A 14,389-nucleotide genomic window follows, 5' to 3' on the forward strand; every position below is an offset into this window, starting at 1 on the left:
TCCGCCTATCCAATCACACACCGCGCACCGCGTATATGGCACGCAAACGATAATACACGGTGTCCCAATTATCCCGCGACACGGCAAGGCCCACGTTGGCTCGTTCTCTCGCCGGCTTGCCGTGAGAGCATTTTCAACACGCCCCCGGTTGCTGCCTTTTGTCTCTCTTTCTCGCTCTTTTGTCTCGCCCTTCTCACCTTGCGTACCAGTCGGACCCTTGTATATAAGCGACCACGAACGACGAGTACATCGGTTCCACGCTGTAAATCGCGAAATCCCCCCCGATTAAGCTCCACCATGGACGAGCATTCCAGCGGATCCGTTCGCTTCTTTATTTTTCGTTATTTATTCATCTGTGTTCGTTAAACGGATTATTAAGCATTTTCTACGTCTAAAGAGAGATGAATAGTTTTAATAATGTTGATCAAATTTAAGAAATAATGTAGCTCAAAACTCCATTATTTATATAATAGATAAAAGTCTAAAATTAAAATCAAATATGTCAAAATTAGAAATTGCAGTTTCTTAATAACGTTTAATTCTTTACCGATACTCTCGTGACAGTTAATCATCGATTGAACCTTTCAATAATTATATTTCATCGACATATCATTAGGATAACTGTCGAAAAATCACCCATTTTGATGAAATGTTCAACTGCCATATACGTTTATTTATTATAATAAGTAATGAAAAATCGATTATTGCTTTTTGCTGCGTAAGATGGTATATTGAACTGGTGTGGAACGTTAATATAGTTTTGCATAAATAAGTAAAATATCTTAAATAAGGGAGGAATGATAAATAAAGAAGCGAACGCAGAGGCGTTTGTGGCGAAACAACGCCTATTAGCAACGGATAGCCAATTTAACGCACGCAAGTCTGGAGCAGTATGCTCGTCCCTTTCGAAATCTAAAACAACAAAACGATTGCAAGTTGATTCTATTGAAAGCGGGATCTTTAATTTTGTGTAACACGAAAAATATAGGACGTAAAAATTCAATCCGATCTCGATCTTACATTTTGAACGTAAATGCCTCTCGCGTTTTACATTGAAGTTAATTTGATTAATTAGTTATTAGTTAATTCGTTTCTACTTGAAAAAAATTACTGAAAGAACGTTCCAATCTCTAAATTCACCTAACGTAACTCCAGGACGTGAATGCGTACCCGTGTTTGACCTAATTCAAGTTTCATCCTGTCGTAAACTCGATTTCCTTTATGTGCATGCATAATGGCGTGTTAAAAGCCGACTACTTTAGTCTCGAAAAATGGTTATCCTATATTACGGTGGAACAGCTCCAAATAGAACGTTGGCATCGAAAGAATTTCGCGTTCTCGATCGTGACGGCGACAAGAAAAGCACGGATTTAACTTTTTAAGTATTGGAGCAAATGTTAACGACATGTAAAATTTTTTTATAAAACTTAAAAAGTACGATTGCATTGTAAGTATTATATGGTACGCCACATCTAGTATTAATGTAAAAGTATTCAAATAATGAGGGACATAAAATAGAATATAAGAATCTTGCTTAATATTATGAAAATATTTACTGTTGATTAAAAAAATTAATGAGATGTTAAATAAAAAAAAAGTAATTTGATGTTTTCATGGCTATAAATTTGTGCAAATAATTCGAACGATTTCGAGCTGTATAATTATCGAAAGACGCAATGGAGAGCAACCACGCCCTGTCCCCAATCTCGCCTTTGTCGGCCAATCCCGACTGTCGCCGGTGTTGGTCTGTAGTGGGGACATGGGACAACGACATTCTGAGTCGAGAAGGACGGAAGTACAGCATGGCGAGGAAATCCAATATACATATCTTCGTTCTTAATTCGGGGGAAGTGCCTAACGTAGAACGTCAGCTGATTCGCTGACACTTCGGGTGACATTCGCGCGACCGTCATCGCATGACTGCGACGCAAGGAAATGATAATTATCACGAGCTCTAATCAGAGTATGTATTACAAATCAGTGAAACAGATATTTTTCATATGATTTGGCAATGATTATTTAATTTAGAAAAAAAAATGATAAAATATTTTTAGTGGCATTTATTAAATTGGTTTTCAAGCGCCATAATATATTTGATTAAGAAATCGATACGATTATTTTCTCGTTTCACGTTCATTTTCTTATTTTATACATTTGAGAATATATATTTTTTCGTCCTTATTATATATAAAAAATATTACCGAAATATATATAACATTTTCTTTTTCTTTAATAACAAAGAAAATGAATTGATCAAACAAAAAATGCAACAAAAATGATTGAATGAAATATTATGGCAGAAACAAATTTTAATATAGATACTTTTACATTAAACATTTTTATTTTGCGTTAAATATTAAATAAATCAAAGTGTGTGGCAAATGTTTTCGCAGAAAGCAACCGTATTTTCTAAATTCATGTATGTATCACATTGTATATAGAACATCTTATCGTGATGTAGTAGACAAAATAAATCATCTCGCTGACATCCAGCTTCACTCGACCTATGCTTGGCCTATATGTACATGTATATGCATTAGCATTTTATTCTCTCTTTTATTCCATTCTCCCACTCTCAAACCCGACTTGAAAAAAATTTCATGAAAAGAGGACAACAGGCTTCCAACGAGAGCCCCACCCATAAAGGCGGTGACGGTTGGAAGAATCTGTCACAGGCTGCAGAGGGACACGTCGGCGACACGGTGCCGGAGGGAAAGGAACAATATAGCGCGATGCGCGCGGCTGCGTTCAGGGAAGGGTGACACTGGAAGGGTGACAAAGGTCACGCGGGGGAGTCGAGCGTCGTCGAGTGACAAACTCGGAGAGGAGTTGTCACCGCGCTCTCGGCGAATCAGGGACCCGAACTAGACACTAAACGGAGGAAAGGGAGAGGACAGAGCAGAGGGATACGCAGACGGATAGACGTTGAAAGAGGGAGAACGAGAAAGAGAAGACGTCAGAGCGCAAGCGCTCGCGACCTGCTGGACACACGGGCGACACATCGATCCACGGTTCCACAACCTCTACCTTCCACCCGCATCCTGCCACCCCTTTTCCTCCGGTCCTGCCGCCACTACCTTCCTCCTCCCTCTTCTCTTCCTCTTCGACCGCCTCACCCTCTCCTTATGCTCCTCCTTCGGGAACCCCTCATGCTTTGTCCCTCCATCCGCCGTCGTCTCCATCCACTCACCCCCTACATCTACCTCAGCCTCCTTTCCTTGATTAAACCGCGTTCGCTGCCTCCACCATCCGCCGCCTCCGCGTTGTTGCTCGTGAAAGTATCAGGCCGCTCGGCTGGCGCGAGGGATTTCCGGTTACGTTCCGGGGGATAAAAGAGGGTACGGAGGTTGCACTGCTTGACGCAGAGTTAAGGGTTAATACGTGGCTTTTCGACAGTTTTTCTAATGTTTGTCGATGAAATAATGATTGAAAGGTCGATGATTAACTGTCGCGAGAGTATCGATATAGAGTTATTGCAATTTCTAATTTTCACATATTTGATTTTAATTTCAGACTTTTTCTTTCTTGTCAATTATGTCACAAAGAAATAAGACTTGATGAAATACGAAAAATTGTTTTAAATTATAATTACATGTTGAAACAATATTTCGTCTTAAAACGTTTTTAACCCTCCAAGTATATATCAGATGTGCATTTTTATAATTAATCTAAGAAGAAACTAAAAATATTTTGCTAAATAATTTTAGGGTTGAAAGGATTTCCGGTTACGTTCCGGGGGATAAAAGAGGGTACGGAGGTTGCACTGCTTGACGCAGAGTTAAGGGTTAATACGTGGCTTTTCGACAGTTTTTCTAATGTTTGTTGATGAAATAATGATTGAAAGGTCGATGATTAACTGTCGCGAGAGTATCGATATAGAGTTATTGCAATTTCTAATTTTCACATATTTGATTTTAATTTCAGACTTTTTCTTCCTTGTCAATTATGTCACAAAGAAATAAGACTTGATGAAATACGAAAAATTGTTTTAAATCATAATTACATGTTGAAACAATATTTTGTCTTAAAACCTTGTCTTTAACCCTCCAAGTATATATCAGATGTGCATTTTTATAATTAATCTAAGAAGAAACTAAAAATATTTTGCTGAATAATTTTAGGGTTGAAAAGAATTTCCGGTTACGTATCGATAGAGTTATTGCAATTTCTAATTTTCACATATTTGATTTTAATTTCAGACTTTTTCTTCCTTGTCAATTATGTCACAAAGAAATAAGACTTGATGAAATACGAAAAAGTGTTTTAAATCATAATTACATGTTGAAACAATATTTCGTCTTAAAACGTCTTTAACCCTCCAAGTATATATCAGATGTGCATTTTTATAATTAATCTAAGAAGAAACTAAAAATATGTACAATTTTAGGGTTGAAAAGACAACAATTACGAGTTCTTAAATATATATATTACAAATGGAGAACAGTTTTAGGAGCCTTAATTCGTAACAGGGGGTAAAAATCAATGAGATATCGCGGAGCGAAGCCCCAGACTCTTGAGAATATCGATCCTGATCTCTCTCCACGGGATGAAAACCAAGAGAATTATCCGAACACACTCGGCGCAATGTCCGTCGTACCTAGGATATCGATTCCCTCTCGCACCTTCGCCTTAGGAGCCTCGTGGCTGGGGGAGGCGAAAGGGGTGGGTGGATACTGGCCGACAGGCTTACTCGCGTCTCACGGACGACAAGAGGGTGATATATTACCACGAACTACCCACTGGGACTGCCACCACTAGTACTACCACCACGATCCTCGCGTTTCTCCTCTCTCCTTTCTCTCTGTCGCGCTCTTCTCTCGTCTTCTTTCCAACCACCCCCTTCCACCCTCCTGTCTCTCCTCCCTTATCCCTGTGCCCATCCTGCGAGCTTTATTCGAAGGAAGATCCATCTCCATAATGGCCCCCACGCCCATAGACTTCTCACACGCTCTATCCGCATTGTATATATGCCGTCCCGGAAACTCACGAACTCGCCCACATGACCGACCACGCATATGTATATTATATACATACACACACACATATATATATATATGTACATGTATATATTTTGGTTGTCTCAAATATCGAACAACGGCGAGTCTCTTAGCGAGTTTACTATGGATCTCTATAGTGGCAAAATGTCTTCGATTATATAATTAAGAATTATCGTTAATGTATATATGTATATATTGTTACAGCAAAAACTAATTTTAATTACGATACTTTTACTCTACCTTGGATCAAAAAATTGATGATATTTTGCTTTCTTATGGCTTTTTTTGCACTAATATGCATATTGATTCATATATATATTCCTTATATTAATTATACAATAGATTATATAATTTCGATTTAAAATCGAAGAAAGACAAAAATGTTTCGGTTTAGTCTACAATTAAATATCAAACACTGCCCATGAGAAAATCTATGTACCCATATCCACGTGTGCGGAGATGTCTCGAAGGAACCGATCGACTGACAGGATTTTTTGGCGCAATGCTGAAAAGATATGCTCGACTTCAGGGGCCGATGACGTGTATCCCTTGGTGGCGTGCAAAACCGGGGACTGACAAGAGATTGGAGAGGGTAAGTTCGGAGGCCTTTTCGCTCTCCGTTCGACATACATCCCTCCTAGAGCGGAGCGGATGAGCCCTTTTCCCGAACGCCTCTCACGGAGTAGATATCTACATTTGGGATTTCACGCGAGCATCTCGGAAACCCGGGAGCACAGATATAGGGAAAGAGAAAAAGAGAGGGAGAGAGAGAGCCGGGCTCACCGGGAGTTCTCACGCTATACGTTGCATTCTGCCCATCTCTTATAATTCTTTCTTTGCCCTCCTACTCGTATCTCGGTATATACTCGCTCGACAGCGTCACGAACCTTTCGGGGGCGAAGCTCTCATTATGCGTGTCCAATCCACTCCATGCTCGCGAACGGCACGAAGGCTTTGGAGATCGCGAGCGTATTCCCTTACCGGGGATCCTAGTGTGCGCCGATATGGACGTACGCAAATTCCCGAGCGAAGGATCCGATGGTGCACCTTCCCGAAACTTGTATAGAGAGTTTGCTAGTATGTATACTAGCGAAATTTTTTAAAATTATAATATTAAAAGAACATTAGAATTAGATTAAAATGTAAAGCGTCAGGTAGATGTCTTTATCACTAATGTGTATTGTAAGGAATTATAATCATCTTTATTCTTTCCACCCTTAGATCCTTCGAAATTGATATTTCTTTAGAGAAAATATCGAGACAAAATTTTCAAGCAATCGTCGTACACAGAAAGTTAGAACTTATCCTGAAAATCTATGGTTTACCACAATTAAAAAATATTAATATCTATCACAATAAGATATCAGATATGTTCGATTAATTTTAATTATTTTTTATTGTGGTAAATATTAGAGAAACTCTTCAAAAATTCTCCCAATATCGTCCCACGCGATTACCGTGATTTTCCGAGTAAGTTCCAAAAGAAAATTCTCTCGGTGTACATTTATTCTCGTTAAAAAGAATTTGACATTTCTTTTCTCGAATTATATAAGCATATAACATAGTCGCGATCATTTCCCGTCCGAGAAGCTGCATTCCATCGTACGGTCGGCAGGGATTTAAATTTTCGCCGAAGGATAAAAAATTATGAAAATCCGCGGGCGCGCCGAGACGTATACACCTGCCGCCCGGGTTCGCAGGAGTTTTCCGCGACGCGGCTCGGCACGGGGTAAGAGGCGGCGGCGGCGGACAGATTAAGCTTAGGAGGGAGATTTATGGACGAACGTGTAACGAGCAACTTTTTCATGGGATGCGCACGCCGGGGTTAGCCTCCGGGGGTGGGATTAGCATAAGATCCAGCAGCTGCAGACCGCGCGCGCGAGGACCCCGTCCGCTTCTACGGGTCGCTCTCCCCCGAGAGTTTTATTCCGCGAAAACAAAAAAAAAAAAAAAGATTCATCGCACACACTTCCACAACCGTCTCTCGTCGTTGCCTCCGACTCGGCGCATTCGGAATGCACACGACGTTCTTCTCATCGTCTAACGCGTGAGAGGATGTATATCGTAATCGTTTTCTATCAGCATCGAATCAGCTGGATAATCTTTCAAGTTATGGACTTGATCATAATAAAAAAAAAAAAAACGCCACGGGAAACAATAAGTTATCTCCTTCTCTCTTTCTCGTTGACAAGGAGTTACCAGTTTCGCTGCAACTTATGCACCATGAATGGCAGTCATTCAACTGTACGTGCTGGTCGAAAGGGCGCGGATAGGTATATCCCGAATGCGCGTTTCGGCCTTAACATAATTGGCAGTAAAGGCTCAGCGTAATACGTCGATTATGCCGCGTGCTATGGCTCTACGCCACGGCTACTGACACCGCGCATCAATCGCACACGTATCCCTGAATATTCAATTAAGTATCCTACCTTGTTCCTCTGACCTCTCTCTCTGTCTCCCTTCATTTTTCTCTCCCCCGTTCTCTCGATCTCGTCTCGCTCTTTCCGCAATCATTCGTCCTGACTCGTATTGATTCGATCATCGGTTATTGCGGCGCAATTTTCTATTAAATCGATATCTCGTCGTAGAAATGATCGAATCATTTCGCGGGACTTTATTTCGCGAAAATTCGCGATACTTGTATATTATTATCGAATGATAGCTGAGGAATAAATTATTATTATCTTCGTCAATTAACATGAAAAGCAAACACAATACCTATAATATATCATTAGATTCGATATATCCAGATAGAAATTGTGTGTGCTTGAAACATCCTTTCAAGCATATTATGAGGTTGTAGGGTATTATTAAAAATTTGTCATTATATGTGTTTACACTCACATTAGGAGAAGATTTATTTTATTTTATATAAAGTGGAAAAAGAGTTGTTGACTTGACTAAATCGTCCAACTAATTATTATTTGTTAATTCAATATACATAAGTATTTGAATCAAAACACGTTATATATTAGATTTAACACGCTGTATTTAATTTAAATACCTCTATATACGTTCAATTAAGAAAATAGTAATTAGTTAAGAATTTCTTTTCTCGGTGTAAAAGTATATAATAAATGTGTACCAATTTAAACTTGCGGCGCGCGTAAGATAAAAGATTTTCTCTTTCTTTCAGACAACAAAGCATCAAAAGTAATATAGAATGTTCTTCGAAAGAAAGCTTCGATTATTGTTTCCGTGTGTTAACGGGCAAGTTATTTCTCGTGACGGCAGCAGTCGCGCACGACTGTCGCTGAAGATCTGGACTGACAGAAAGGGCCGCCATACGGGCCACCTTGGACCTCCTAAGGTCGGATATTAATGAGAGGATATAGAAGCGGCCACCTCATACCAAGCTCCGGATCTCGGCAGCAGACTCACGGATCGTCTCTGATGGAGAGAGGTTACCGAGAGAGGTCCTCCTCCTTCTCCCCTTCCTCCCACCTCGTGAGATGAGAGTCGAAGAGAAGCACCGGTACAGAGGAGGTAGAGGTAGGGAGGACCAGGGAGGGTCTCCACCCTACGACGAGATCGTGGAGGGAGGACATCGTCGGGTTACGAGAAGATGAAAGAGAGAAAGAGAGAGAGAGAGGGATAAGCGAGGGAGGTAAAAGGCAGGGAGGACGAGAGAAGGACAGAGGAGAGCAGCAGGAGACGCGGAATGAGAGACAGAGGGAAGGTAAAGAGAGGAGAGAGTCAGGAAAGAGAGAGAGAGAGAGCTGGGGGAGAAGGTGGTAGAGGACGAGGACGACCAGGAGAAAACGGAGGACGGGTGGCTCGAAGAGAGAAAGAGACGAAGACAAGACGAACAAGAAGCGAGCGACAGAGAAGGAAAGAGAGAGAGAGAGAGAGAGGACGAGATCTGGACCCACGTAGGAGACGTTCAATACTGTAGCAACGACGCGGCGAGGCACTGCCATTGGCTACCATTTTCTCTCTATACCTTCTAGGCATACACCTTGTACTCTATTCCGGTCTACTCCACTTTATTCCCGCTTCCATGCTCTCTGCTTCTGTGCTTCCCATCTCCTCCCTCTTCTTAGCTCCTTCTCGCTGCGCTCTCGCGCCATCCGCGAGATCGCATACCGGGAGCGAGAAACACGAGAAACAAAAAGGTCTTTTCCGCCGAAATCGCGAGAGTCGAAGGTAGATCGGAATATTTTTTTTTTTCTAGGAATATAACGAGATGCATCATCTGCGGGGCAATTTGAATCTAATGGATAACGAAATTTCTATGTTCTATTAATTTATGCACTATCAATTGTCAATAATCGATCATAAATCGTGAATTTAATGGATTATCTTGATAACTTTTTATTTATGTTTAGATTCAGCACGGCTGGTCTGATTAAATTAAAAATTGATATCATAATACCATCTTTTGCATATAACATTTATTATTTGTTATGCATAGAGAAAATTATCTCTTAGCATTTACCCTGAAAATCATGATAATCATATGGGACAATACTAAATGGTATTGGAAGAATTTTATAAGAATTTCTCTCATTAATATTTTTATCACAATAAAAAATATTAATATCTATCACAATAAGATATAAAATATGTTCGATTAATTTTATTATGTATATATTAATATTTTTTATTGTGATAAATATTAATCAGAGACTCTTATAAAATTCTTCCAATACATTGTTCCACGATTAGCATAATTTTCAGGATAAATTCTAAGAGAAAATTCTCTCCGATGTAGTTATCAATTCACATTTATAATCAAGACACTCGAATCATTATCTCCATATATAATGCGAGATGCTTTCGAGATTACACAATTAGAACTTTGCTCAATTAAATTCTTAATATATAATAGCACGTAACAATATATAAGTATACTTATTTCCACTTTACCATAATTTTCACATAATTTATTATCGTTGTATTTGTTGCTAATAAGATTCCAAATAAGACAAATCTCCGAAAAATAATTGAATTCTCCATCTAATTGACTTACCTTTCTATATTTAATTATTTCTTTTCTATATTTGACATAAATATTTGCTTATCACATATGACGATTTTTGATCATTTTTATTCTTGGTCATGTGCGCGCAACAACAACAAAATTTGTTGCACATTCTTTGGGACAGCGCAGGATAAAAGGAATAAGGATAAGGAACATGTATATTATGTAAAGTAATTTGTTATCACAGAGATAAACGAGTAATTATTATATAATTTGACGAATAATAAATAAAATAAGTTATAATCTACTTAGCACAAGGTTGCTCCCTGAGCTTTCTTCTCTTTTATTCGTATACTCGTGAAAACTATTAATTACGACAACATACGCGCATTTATTAACAAAATAAAATAATTCGAACAGCGCTTCTTAGTTGTGCGATACTTTGTGCGGAATTTCCGATATTAATCGTCTGTGATTTTTCAGATGGCATTTTCTCGATTTAATTCACATCATTTTGTATACTTTTATTAATTATATGCGATGGATATTTAAGAAAATATCACAACTATGATTTTATAAAGTTACGATTCGTTATTTGGTGTAATGCGTGAAATATTTGTATATTTTATATTATACTTATATATTTTAATATATATTTAACACAGAAATAATCACCAGAAAGTTTTAATCATGTTCATGAATATGTAAATGTAACATGAATAAAAAAAAGAAAATTTTTAATACTTTTATTTACTTGGTATATATTTTTTAGTCTTTTAAAGATAATTATGTGATTCGTTATTTTAATACAAAAGTTAACATATAACTTTCTTAAATTTTTTAATATAAAGTTAATATATATAATTCTTAACTCTTTTTTCTAATTGTAAGTTGCGCTTTAGTTAATTTTTGGTGACCAATCTACAAATACAGATAATGTTATATATGTATAGATGCATGCACACTCACCGATACGATGTGGAACAGCGGAGTTTTATTGTACAAAGCATTGATCTGTAACATATAAAAAATACAAATTATATATACTTATAAAATAGATTTCAAAATAATTAATATTTGAAAAAGTCAATAATGCGCAATTAAACTTTTATTCGTACTGTAAAATGTATTTAATAAAATTGTCATAAAAATGATTAAACTTTTTAATAATTTTTTTAGAAATAAATTTATATAAAATATTATAAAATTTAATTTTTAAAAAGTTAAATAATTATAAATTGTGTATAAACAATATTAAAATTATATATAATAAAATAATATTTTTCATTATTAGTTATCTAATTATAATAAAGTTTAATGTAATAATTTTTTATTTTTCTGCATAAATTAGGTATTAAAATATCCATATTTATTTTTTTCTCAAATTATTTTTTTTATTTTATTCTAAATTTATTCTTAATGTGAACTTATTTTAAACTTTATTTTAATAAACATTAATATAATAATTAAATATAAATTTGTTTTTATTAGAATCTGCTTACCATATGATAGCTCTGGCGATGTCAGATGCCTCCCCGGGCCTCCTCCTCCTTTCTTGTTCTTTAGCATTTTTTTGGCACTTGCACACGCTCGTGAAAATGCAATCATGCACGCGTATTCATCAGCAAAATAAAATAATCGTACGACATTTTGAATTATACGGCACTCCCGATTTTAATTGTACGCGACTGCACACGGCATTTCCGATTTTAATCGCGCGATACTTTGGCGAAACTCCCGACATTCATACGTGACTTTTTGTACGGCACTCCCGATTTTAATGGTACGCATATATTACGCGCTTTTGTTAATTATATGTGGCACATACTTGAGAGAACAGCGTGCGACAATTACAATTATACGAAAATACGATCCGCGCGACGCAATGCACGATATTTACGCGGGATGTCGCAGTGATGCCAACTGGGCTGTCGCAAAATGCGCGGTAAGTCGCCGCAGGTATGCCAACTGTTAAAATATAATTAGAGATCATGAAATAGTAAAATAATTGCACTAATAAATATCAAACTTGCCACTTTCGGTAATATCGAATTTTCTTCTTGTATTTCTATGAAAACTTTTCGTATTTCGTAAAATAATGTGACAAGATACATGCAACAGGCTTTAAATATCCCTTAATTCTCTTAAATTTCGACGCGGAAATATTTAAGGTTGTTGCATATGAACAATGTGAGAGCTTCGTATTGTCGAATTTCTTTTCTAAACGCAATCGAGATTAGTCTCGAGATACAATTCGCATTCGTTATTATATTTATCGATTATGAGATTAGTGATAATAGACACGAAGCTGTATTGCGATATAAATCTTTATCAATTATATACGTACCCACGATCCGCTTGGCGCGAAGTGCGTTTACGCGCTAATTCACCGCAGTGCAGCCAACTTATTTTCGGTCATTGAAAAGATCGATTAACATAGAACGCTTTACTCGACGTGACACACGTGTGCTTCGAATATTTTGATCGACCAATCAAAAGAAAGAAATATTTTCTTGTCCCGATTTTTAAAAAATCGTTCCGAAGCAAGATATTTTGTCTTGTATTTCTCCTTTTCCGTGTAAAGATGTAATTCAATATATTCAAAATATTTTATATGAAATACATATAATCATCCACGACAACTTTTTAGACTTTCTGCAGGAAATAATAAAATAAAATATTGGAAAGAAAGAATACCCGGAAAAAGAATAGTTAAATAGATGAATATTCATAAAAAAAGAAAAATAGAATGCTCCTTTTTTCGTCTTTTTCTCCCTCTCTCTCTCGTGACCGACCGGATATGTTTTTCCACTTTGTCAAATAATTAACAGACATTACTTACGCACGAGAAAACAATGCATGCACCGCACTTTTGCGAGGCAATGCTGCACTATACGTTGATATATACCGCGGGGAATGAAAATAGTTGTAATTTTAATTAACCTGATGAGAGATTACGGCATGCACTTTCATATGCCGAGACTCGCGTATATCCTGGATGATAATTTACATATATATATAACAAATAAATATACGCTGTACAAACAATTTTGCAGTAGTCTTCTTGAATAATATTTTATATATATTGTCAAAATTTTCAATTTCAAGAGACAAAATACTGTTCTTTTTTCAGAACCTGTTGTCTATCATTCACTACGCTCATATTTGCATTTACATTTCTTTTTTGCATACTTATAAATCTAAATTAATTTAAAAATATATTGTTCAATTAATTCAATTCTTTAAAATTCTTAAAAATTTAGCTATCAGTTGCACAATAATTGCTATATTGGATTCGTGTTTGTTTCCTTTGCCCTTTTCATATTATTTAATCACGTTTGTCTCTAGTAATAGGAATTAATTGTCTCGACGATATTTATATCTCTGATAACGATGCGTTTTTCAGGCAAGTTACAATAACTGCATCGCGAACAGCTCAGGTCGTCACCGGTCGCAAAGTAATCAGGCAAATTAGCGTAATTCGCATATAAAACTTGGTCTCCTTCTCTCGAGTGTTGTACGCAGGTCGTGATTCCCTCGCAGATTCCCTCGGAGGTTTTCTACGGGTCTTAACGACACGGATCTCGTAACGTGACTCGATAATTGCCGCAATCTCGGCGAAGCGCCCTTTCGTTATTCCGGCCATATGCCGCGCACCAGTACACCCGGGAGGTATCCGAAGATCCGAACTACCGACTGTAAAACTTCCTTTCCCGAACGGCGAAATTACTTTTTCTTCTCGGAGAGTTCTTGCCGCGAGCGGAATCGTAGACCTGCCCTCGAGATGCTTCCGAAATGCGGATCTGTTCGCGCAAATCGCAGTGACGGATCTGTCCGATTTTGCACTTGTCAATGGAAAGCTCATCTGGTGAAAAAAAGATACTTCAATAAATTTATTAAGCCACAATTAAGCAGATTTTTATCCAAATTAGCTGGCTGGTATTTAAGAGTATTTTTTGTTTCTAAAATAAACTCGCCTGAGAACCTCGTGACAATTTCGCTAGTTTGCCTGACAAAACCTGATTTTTGCGACGGTGAAAAAAGGAAACGATCTTTCTTGTCGAGATATAAAATATATTTTATTTATAGCAAATGTTAACTCACGCATGCAACAAAGATCTCATAAAAAATAGAATTGTATATGTGCCAAAGAATAAATGTATATGTAATTCTGTCATTTTCAATCTACAGGAATACAATTCTGATATAGAAGATCATTTTGCTGTAAATCTAGAATATTATTTTAAAGTGAATCTTATCCTATTATCAGTCAGAAAATCTTTTTGCTCACGTATCATTGATCATATTATATAGTTTTCAATCGAACAAAATTGGATGTTAAAAACTCGATAGTAAACTCAATAAATTCTTTGAAGGAAGCAATCAAGCGAGGTTTCTCAAGCAAAGCAATTTTGCGAGACATTTATTTTAGGATAAATATATCAGAAGCATTATTTAATTACTTTAT

The sequence above is a fragment of the Nylanderia fulva genome, unplaced genomic scaffold, assembly GCF_048542155.1.
Source record: "Nylanderia fulva isolate GAGA-0341 unplaced genomic scaffold, ASM4854215v1 Scaffold11, whole genome shotgun sequence".
NCBI lineage: Eukaryota > Metazoa > Arthropoda > Insecta > Hymenoptera > Formicidae > Nylanderia > Nylanderia fulva.